Below are 9,717 nucleotides of genomic sequence, written 5' to 3'. Positions count from 1 at the left end.
TGGTGAATATCAGATCAGATCAGATCAGATCAGTCACTCAGTCATGTCCGACTCTTTGCGACCCCATGAATTGCAGCACGCCAGGCCTCCCTATCCATCACCAACTCCCGGAGTTCACTCAGACTCACGTCCATCGAGTCACTGATGCCATCCAGCCATCTCATCCTCTGTCGTCCCCTTCTCCTCCTGCCCCCAATCCCTCCCAGCATCAGAGTCTTTTCCAAGGAGTCAACTCTTCGCATGAGGTGGCCAAAGTACTGGAGTTTCAGCTTTAGTATCATTCCTTCCAAAGAAATCCCAGGGCTGATCTCCTTCAGAATGGACTGGTTGGATCTCCTTGCAGTCCAGGGGACTCTCAAGAGTCTGCTCCAACACCACAATTCAAAAGCATCAATTCTTTGGCGCTAGCCTTCTTCACAGTCCAACTCTCACATCCATACATGACCACTGGAAAAACCATAGCCTTGACTAGACGGACCTTTGTTGGCAAAGGAATGTCTCTGCTTTTGAATATGCTATCTAGGTTGGTCATAACTTTCCTTCCAAGGAATAATCATCTTTTAATTTCATGGCTGCAGTCACCATCTGTAGTGATTTTGGAGCCCAGAAAAATAAAGTCTGACACTGTTTCCCCATCTATTTCCCATGAAGTGGTGGGACCGGATGCCATGATCTTCATTTTCTGAATGTTGAGCTTTAAGCCAACTTTTTCACTCTCCACTTTCATTTTCATCAAGAGGCTTTTTAGTTCCTCTTTACTTTCTGCCATAAGGGTGGTGTCATCTGCATATCTGAGGTTATTGGTATTTCTCCCAGCAATCTTGATTCCAGCTTGTGTTTCTTCCAGTCCAGCGCTTCTCATGATGTACTCTGCATATAAGTTAAATAAACGGGGTGACAATATACAGCCTTGACGAACTCCTTTTCCTATTTGGAACCAGCCTGTTGTTCCATGTCCAGTTCTAACTGTGGCTTCCTGGCCTGCATACAAATTTCTCAAGAGGCAGATCAGGTGGTTTGGTACTCCCATCTCTTTCAGAATTTTCCACAGTTTATTGTGATCCACACAGTCAAAGGCTTTGGCATAGTCAAGAAAGCAGAAATAGATGTTTTTCTGAAACTCTCTTGCTTTTTCCATGATCCAGCGGATGTTGGCAATTTGATCTCTGGTTCCTCTGCCTTTTCGAAAACCAGCTTGAACATCAGAAAGTTCACGGTTCACATATTGCTGAAGCCTGGCTTGGAGGATTTTGAGCATTACTTTACTAGCGTGAATACGGTTGGGTATATATATTTTTTCCTAGTTGTCTGTAAATACCTTGGAGTAGGATCGCTGCATCCCAGAGTATTTCCATTTTGTTCCATATGACCAGGCTGCCCTTGAGAAGGTAGTGTTAATTCACACCTCACTAAGTCCTCATTTCTACATCTTCTCACTAACACTGCTTTGTTGGTCTTTTTTGATTATTATAAATCAGAAATAGGCAAACTGATGGCTTCTTTTTTTCCAGTTTATCTTTCATTTTTATTGCTTTAACTTACATTTTAAAATGTAAATGTGTGCAAGATTAGAATATGCACCTCAGTTCAGTTCAGTCACTCAGTCGTGTCCGACTCTTTGTGACCCCATGAACTGCAGCACGCCAGGCCTCCCTGTCCATCAACAAATCCCGGAGTCCACCCAAACCCATGTCCACCGAGTCAGTGATGGTATCCAACCATCTCATCCTCTGCTGTCCCCTTCTCCTCCTGCCCTCAATCTTTCCCAGTATCAGGGTCTTTTCCAGTGAGTCAGCTCTTTGCATCAGGTGGCCAAAGTATTGGAGTTTCAGCTTCAGCATCAGTCCCTCCAATGAACACCCAGGACTGATCTCCTTTAGGATGGACTGGTTGGATCTCCTTGCAGTCCAAGGGACTCTCAAGAGTCTTCTCCAACACTACAGTTCAAAAGCATCAATTCTTCAGCACTCAGCCTTCTTTATAGTCCAACTCTAACATCCATACATGATTACTGGAAAAACCATAGCCTTGACTAGATGGACCTTTGTTGGCAAAGTAATGTCTCAGCTTTTTAATATGCTGTCTAGGTTGGTCATAACTTGCCTTCCAAGGAACAAGCGTCTTTTAATTTAATGGCTGCAATCACCATCTGCAGTGATTTTGGAGCCCAGAAAAATAAAGTCTGACACTGTGTCCACTGTTTCCCCATCTATTTGCCATGAAGTGATGGCACCGGATGCCATAATCTTAGTTTTCTGAATGTTGAGCTTTAAGCCAACTTTTTCACTCTCCTCTTTCACTTTCATCAAGAGGCTCTTTAGTTCTTCTTCACTTTCTGCCATAAAGGTGGTGTCATCTGCATATCTGAGGTTATTGATGTTTCTCCCAGCAATCTTAATTCCAGCTTGTGCTTCTTCCAGCCCAGTGTTTCTCATGGTGTATTCTGCATAGAAGTTAAATAAGCAGGGTGACAATATACAGCGTTGATGTACTCCTTTTCCTATCTGTAACCAGCCTGTTGTTCCATGTCCAGTTCTAACTGTTGCTTCTTGACCTGCATATAGGTTTCTCAAGAGGCAGGTCAGGTGGTCTGGTATTCCCATCTCGTGAAGAATTTTCCACAGTTTATTGTGATCCACACAGTCAAAGGCTTTGGCATAGTCAAGAAAGCAGAAATAGATGTTTTTCTGAAACTCTCTTGCTTTTTCCATGATCCAGCGGATGTTGGCAATTTGATCTTTGGTTCCTCTGCGTTTTCTAAAAGCAGCTTGAACATCTGGAACTTCACGGTTCACGTACTGTGAAGCCTGGCTTGAAGAATTTTGAGCATTACTTTACTAGCATGTGAGAATATGCACCTAACACCCAGTTTTTTCACATAGTGATTTCAGCTCATGGCTAATCTTGTTGCATCAACATCCCACTTGCTTCCTTCCGCCTGTCCATTTGAAGCATGTTCCAGACATTACCATTTAATCTGTGTCAAATTATTATTTAATACCTCATTTTTATTTACATCTCTCTGTTACTGAGAATGAGTATCTTTTTATATACATGTTGGGTGCCAAGTGGTTATACATTTTAATTTAGTAGTTAATTAGTTGATCTTCTCTCTCTCAATTTATACCAGTTGCATTAGTGTGATTTAGCACTTAGGTTTAATAATCTTAAGATGTTAGAGGTAAAGATAATACTTGGTTCCAGGAAAGACTAGACTAGACTCTGTGCTGGTCAGATAACGTCAGCATTTGGTCCTGTGTATGACATCTTCAGGATGTTGACAAATGAGAGTGCCTTCAAGAGAGTGATCAGTGTGGAAAAAATTACGGAATAATGTCACACAGAGGATGGTTGAAGGAGCCTGGTGGACATCTTTAGTTTGGAGAAGACAAAATTGAGGAAAGAAGGTGATGAATGGGGGTAACTCTGATGATGTGTCATGTGGAAGGGTTTTGGGGAGATAAAGAGGAAGAAGCTGCTAATTAAGTAGCAATAAATGATATTTCTTCTCTGGCTCTCCTCCTTGGATTTTACTGATTTTGTTTATACACAGCTGATAAAAGAAGGCAAGTGATTAGTTATGTGATGCTTTTGAGTTTCCAGGAGAACCTGAGATGATCTTTGTCGGATGTACACCCAACACACCCCTCTCTCCAAAAGAGGACTTAATTCTGAGGCTTAAGGTGATTTTGCCACACAAGAAAATACTCTTCAGTAGAAAAAAATTTCCAGCTAGGAAACTGCCCAGTATAGGCCCAGAATTCCATATCCATCACTTCAGCATAAAGTTTTGAAATATTTTTTATAACTCATTGGAGGCGAAACTTGACCTGAACGGATATGTCTTTATTTGTCCCCCTTGGTGTGAGTATTCATACATTTCTTTGCAGAAACAGTAATGTGTTAGATTATATTGTGCTTTGCCATACCCCAGAGGGTGTTGTGTACTGTTGTATTATTACTGATCTAAAACCCAAAGAAATCTGAATTCTAAAACACTGGTCCAAAGACTTTTTGTACCTATAATATAATGGCTGTTTTTTCATATATTAAATGATGTACTGTGTATTTTGGTACCTGATTACTATGTGTATATAAAAAGAGGATGATAATAAGTTCTCCCATTTATCCTTTGGAGGCTATGAAAATAAGGTTAGGATGTAGAATATTCAGAATAGGATTGCCTGAAAATAATATGTTACAAGTATAGTATTATTATTCAGTACGTGTTTAACATTTCTTCTGAAAATGGGAAAAATAATGTTGAAATGTATAGCTGAAATATTATAGATGTTTAACAAAAATATGTCTTCCAGAGGCAAGTGACATATTTCAAGATGTTTTCACTTCATCTAGTCTGATTAGTGCATTATAATGCTATTTTGAATTATTTGAAATGAAGTAATGTATCATAAAACAGAATCAGGCCTATTTTAAGGTCCACATTTATGAACTCTCTGAATTTTCTTTTAGGCATATATATTGAAGTTACTTGTAAATGATGATGATTTCATTTTAGATCATGCTAGCATTCTAGTTCAAGTGATCTAGGTTGCTTATATTGAAAGCCACACACCAAACTCACACTGAGAGGTAGTGTGGTTTAAAAATATATTTATAAAAACAACTCACCTGGTTAAAAAAAAAATCAAGCAGCAGAAAAACATGTTAAAAAGAATTTCAGATAACTGTTACTGAAATTTTTTTCTGTGTATTTTTAACCCTCAAAATCTTTATTCATGTTAGCTTATGTGTCTTTTAAAACAATTATACACATAGGATTGTATATTCTGTATAACGACCTTTGGGCTTCTCTGGTGGCTCAGTGGGGAGAATCTGCCTGCTGTGTCTGGGTTGGGAAGATCTCATGGAGAAGGAAATGGCAGCCCACTCCAGTATTCTTGCCTGGGAAATCCCGCGGACAGAGGATCCTGGCAAGCTGCAGTCCATGCGGTTGTAAAAGAGTTAGTCGGACATGGTTTAGTGGCCAAACAACACTGACCATTCCTTTCTCACATATGTTTTAGAAATCTTTCTATAAACGCACATCTTTGTAGTCGTAGTCACTGTGCAGTATTCAACATGCATCCTAACTTTCATGAATGGTCCTTGATGGACCTTTAGGTTGTTTGTTTTTTTTATTAGACATGATCATGTGCTGAATACCTTTGTGTGTAGTTTGACGTATTTTTTGCAAGAAAATCCAAAAGGTGGATTCTTACTCTGAAAACACTGGATTGTACATCTACACATACTGATAGTGTTGAATCCCCAAACAGTCTCACAGTCCATCTACTCACTGTGTTCACGAATGCTGTTCATCCCCTCTCGCTGCTGCTAGATATTATTTATGCAGGTATGTTTTACTTTTTCATTGAAATTAATTTATATTTTGTTAATGTCAAGTTGAAAAAACTCATATGTGAGCCAGGCCATTTTTCATGTTGCGTACAGTGCTTGGTACTCGTGTAGGTTCTCAGCTCCCGTGTCTCTGAATTACCTTCATGAGGCACTCTTATGACATTGGAGAGAAACAGATTCTCTCTCTTCTCTTCATTATGAGCTCCTTGTTCATATACTTGTAAAATTAAATGTCTCTATTGATACATAATTTACATGCCATATAATTCACTCATTCAAAGTGTAAAATTCAACAGCTTTTAGTATAGTCAGAGTTGTACAACCAATCAACAGTCAATTGTAGAACATTTTCATTACCCTTAAAAGAAACCTCACACTCCTTAGCTGTGACCCCTCCATCCTTAGAGTCCTGGGTGGGCAGTAGGGTGGTGGGTGGTCTCACCTAAGTAGCAGTTAGATTATTTACTAATTTACTTTCTGTCTCTCTAGATTTGCCCATTCTGGACATCTGTTATAAACAGTGTCATGTGATCCTTCTGTGTCTGGCTTCTTTCATTTAGCATCATATTTTCAAGGTTCATGTAGCTAGTATCAGTGCTTCATTCTTTTCTATAGCTGAATGGTATTCCATTGTGTGGATATGGCGCATTTTATTTATCCATTCATCAGCTGATGGACAAGTATTTGGATGGTTTTACTTTTGGTGGTTATGAATAATGCTGCCATACAACTTTGTGTGTGGCTGTGTTTGCTTTCCTCTTGGGTGTACACCTAGAAGTGGAGTTTCTGCGTCATATGATGACTGAAGAACTGCCAGGCTGTTTTCAAAGTGGTTGCATCATTTTATATTTCTGCCAACCCTGTGTGAGGTGCTAACTTCCCCAAATCTGTGCTGGTAATTGTCATTTTCCACTTAAAGAAATAAACTATAGCCACGCTAGAAGTGGAAGTGGTATCTCATTGTGGTTTTGACTTGTGTTTCCTTGACTGCTAGTGAGGTTGAGCCTCTTTTCATGTACTTATTGGTCATTTACATATCTTTAGAGAAATGTGTATTTGGATTCTTCACACATTTTAAAATTATTTATTTTTGAGTTGTAACAATTCTTAACTAGTATATGATTTCCAAGTATTTTCTCCCATTCTTTGAATTTCTTTTCACTTTCTTGATGGTGTTCTTTGAAGCACAGAAGTTTTAAGTTTTGATGTCCAATTTATCTTTTTCTTTTGTTTCTTGTACTTTTGGTGTCATATCTCAACATACATTTTTAGATGGTGAATTTGCTTGGTGAAACACCTTCCATTTGGATACTGGTGCAACATGTTTCTTTCAAACTCTCCTTGAACATCTTAGGTACAGGCTATTTTAAGGGAGTGTCAACTAAGTTGACTTAGATGTTTTACTTGACAGTATTTTAAAGGTATTTTCATAAAATGAATCAACATTTTATAACATGTTAATTTGCAGTGTAGTTCTGCGTATTTATGGTAAAACACTTGTTACTTTATAGGTACTAAAAAATCTATTTTTAGTTTGAAAATGTAGATTTCTCATGCTTTATTTGATTAGCAGTAAGCCTCTTTTTTTTTGTTTTTAAAGCTAAGATGGTGATTAATTTATTGCAGATTAAAAACCACTTTATCCAAACTTATCTTTAAAGTTAATACCTCTTACATTTTTGAGTAACACTAGTTGATACTGAAGTTGTTTGAGATTTTAAACCGATTTATTTTTGGTCATCTGCAGAAACTTAAACATTTTTTCTTTATTGTAATTTTAAATCTCTTTTTTCTGGATAATTAATGTACAGGGCATGGCTTACTGATAAGTATGACTAAAGTTGTACAAATTACTCCTAGCAGGGTTCCATCCTTTAATGTCAGTGCTGTAAATTGTTCTCACAGTCTTCCTGTTATTCTGGCATTTTATCTTGTGTAGATATAAATTTTTGTTTTGTGGGCAAAAGGGATATGGTTCAGTAGGATTCAGGAACTTAAAAATTGCCTTCCTTCACATTTCTAATATATATTAATAATAACTTTCAAAGTGAAGTCAGAGTGATTATAAAGGAATGATAATGGAATCTGTTATTTGGAAAAACAAATTTACCATTTGTTTTAGAAATAATATATTTCTAGACCCTAGAATGGAGAAGGCAATGGCACCCCACTCCAGTACTCTTGCCTGGAAAATCCCATGGACACCGGAGCCTGGTAGGCTACAGTCCATGGGGTCACAAAGAGTTGGACACGACTGAGCAACTTCACTTTCACTTTTCACTTTCATGCATTGGAGAAGGCAATGGCAACCCACTCCAGTGTTCTTGCCTGGAGAATCCCAGGGATGGTGGAGCCTGGTGGGCTGCTGTCTATGAGGTCGCACAGAGTCAGACACGACTGAAGCAACTTAGCAGCAGCAGCAGCAGACCCTAGAAAGACTGTGCATTTCATAATTAAAATTAGTAGAGGCTGAAATAGTTTCTAGGAATGTCATATTATGCTATAGGGACAACAAAACTTTTAAAGACTCTGACATTTAGCCAATAAGTTGTTTCTATTTCTAAATAAACCCCCTCCCCTAAATAGATAAATATTTTTGGTAAATCTGTGGAGTTTTTTTTTTTTTTTTTAATGAATCTCACATCATTGAACCCACTCCAGTGTTCTCGCCTGGATAATCTCAGGGACTGGGGAGACTTGTGGGCTGTTGTCTATGGGGTCGCACAGAGTTGGACACGACTGAAGTGACGTAGCAGCCACAGCAGCATATCATTGAAGGTACCTAAATAATATTAACATTTTTATTTATTTATTTTTTTTTAAATATTAACATTTTAAGTTAAAGCTTACCACTTTGACATTACCACTGATGAGGATTGAAGGCTAAATTGAGCCTGGGGACTAGGCTTCATTGTCCAGAAAAGGCTATTCTGTTTCTCCTTGTCAATATGTCATACTCTTTTATAAGGGCATTACCAAGATAGGAAGAGGCTGCTCCTTCAGGCAGGGTATTTGATTATGTCATTCTCACAGGTGGGAGCTCTGTGAATGAGTTCAGACCTCTTAAGAAATTGGGAGCTGTGGTTCTGTTGCTCTGAGGGTGCCAGATTCCTAATGAAGGTAAAAATGCACAGAGCTGATGGGGCCGGTTCCTGGCAAAATCCTGATGCTCAGAAACCACTTGTGGGGTATCTGGGATCTCTTACTTTTAAAATCTCTCGTGTCATGCAAATCCCTACCACCAAGATAAGCTCACTTTATCCTCTCTTGTGGCCACATTGCTGAGCACTTTGGAGTGAGTCAGATCAACTTTAAAGAGTGTTCGTATTGGTCAGGATTCAGTTGTAGAGAATAGAATCTAATTCTTACTACTTTATACAGAAGGAGCTTTGTTACAGGGAATTAAATGTCTTTCTGCATTGTTGTAAGAAGCCTGGAGTAGCTCTGAGTGAGTCAGTCTACAGTGTTTTCCTTAGGCGTGTGTTTTCGAACTAGACCTGGTTCCTCAAAATTGCTCCACTGTCCTTTCACTTGTCCTCAATTGGGTGCTTCTTCTGTTCCTTAAAGTGTCAATTCCTGCTCTACTTCACTCTGGTCCCTTTTAATCTTAGCAGGTACTACAGTTCAAGCGTGAAAGAAAAAATTGTGGTGTGAACTTAATCATTCTTCTGTCTTCTTTCCTGTCCCTTTCGAATTACTGTGAGGAGCTTGCAACCCTTAAAGAATGCAGGAAAAAGGAGGCACGAGTCAGCAAAGTTCCTAGGAGCACACAGATTCTTAGAATTGGAGTCCAGAAAGTTAGGAGAGTAAGTGTGAGGAGGGAGATAAAAACATTGTTGAGACTCCAGAATCGGCCTCTCACAAGCATTTGAGACCATCAGGGTCCTCTGTACTTCTTGAAAACCTGTCTTCGGAGTCTAGGACATTTCTGTCTCCTGTCTCACTGACTGAAGCCATTTCTTTCCTTTGTTGAATCCTCTCCTGGCTTCAGGGCTCAGTCCTTTTTTTGCTTCTCTCTTTGTGTGTAATCAATGGAAAACAATGGAAACAGTGAGAGACTTTTTTTGGGGGGCTCCAAAATCACTGCAGATGGGGACTGCAGCCATGAAATTAAAAGACGCTTGCTCCTTGGAAGAAAAGCTATGAACAACCTAGACGGCATATTAAAAAGCAGAGACATTACTTTGTCGACAAAGGTCTGTCTAGTCTAAGCTATGGTTTTTCCAGTAGTCATGTATGGATGTGAGAGTTGGACTAAGTTGGACTATAAAGAAAGCTGAGCGCAGAAGAATTGATGCTTTTGAACTGTAGTGTTGGAGAAGACTCTTGAGAGTCCCTTGGACTGCAAGGAGATCC

Source organism: Bison bison, unplaced genomic scaffold (assembly GCF_000754665.1).
Source record: "Bison bison bison isolate TAMUID 2011002044 unplaced genomic scaffold, Bison_UMD1.0 scf7180017864223, whole genome shotgun sequence".
In the NCBI taxonomy this organism is placed as follows: domain Eukaryota; kingdom Metazoa; phylum Chordata; class Mammalia; order Artiodactyla; family Bovidae; genus Bison; species Bison bison.
The sequence above is the reverse complement of the archived record's forward strand: the minus strand, read 5'-3'. Positions refer to the sequence as shown.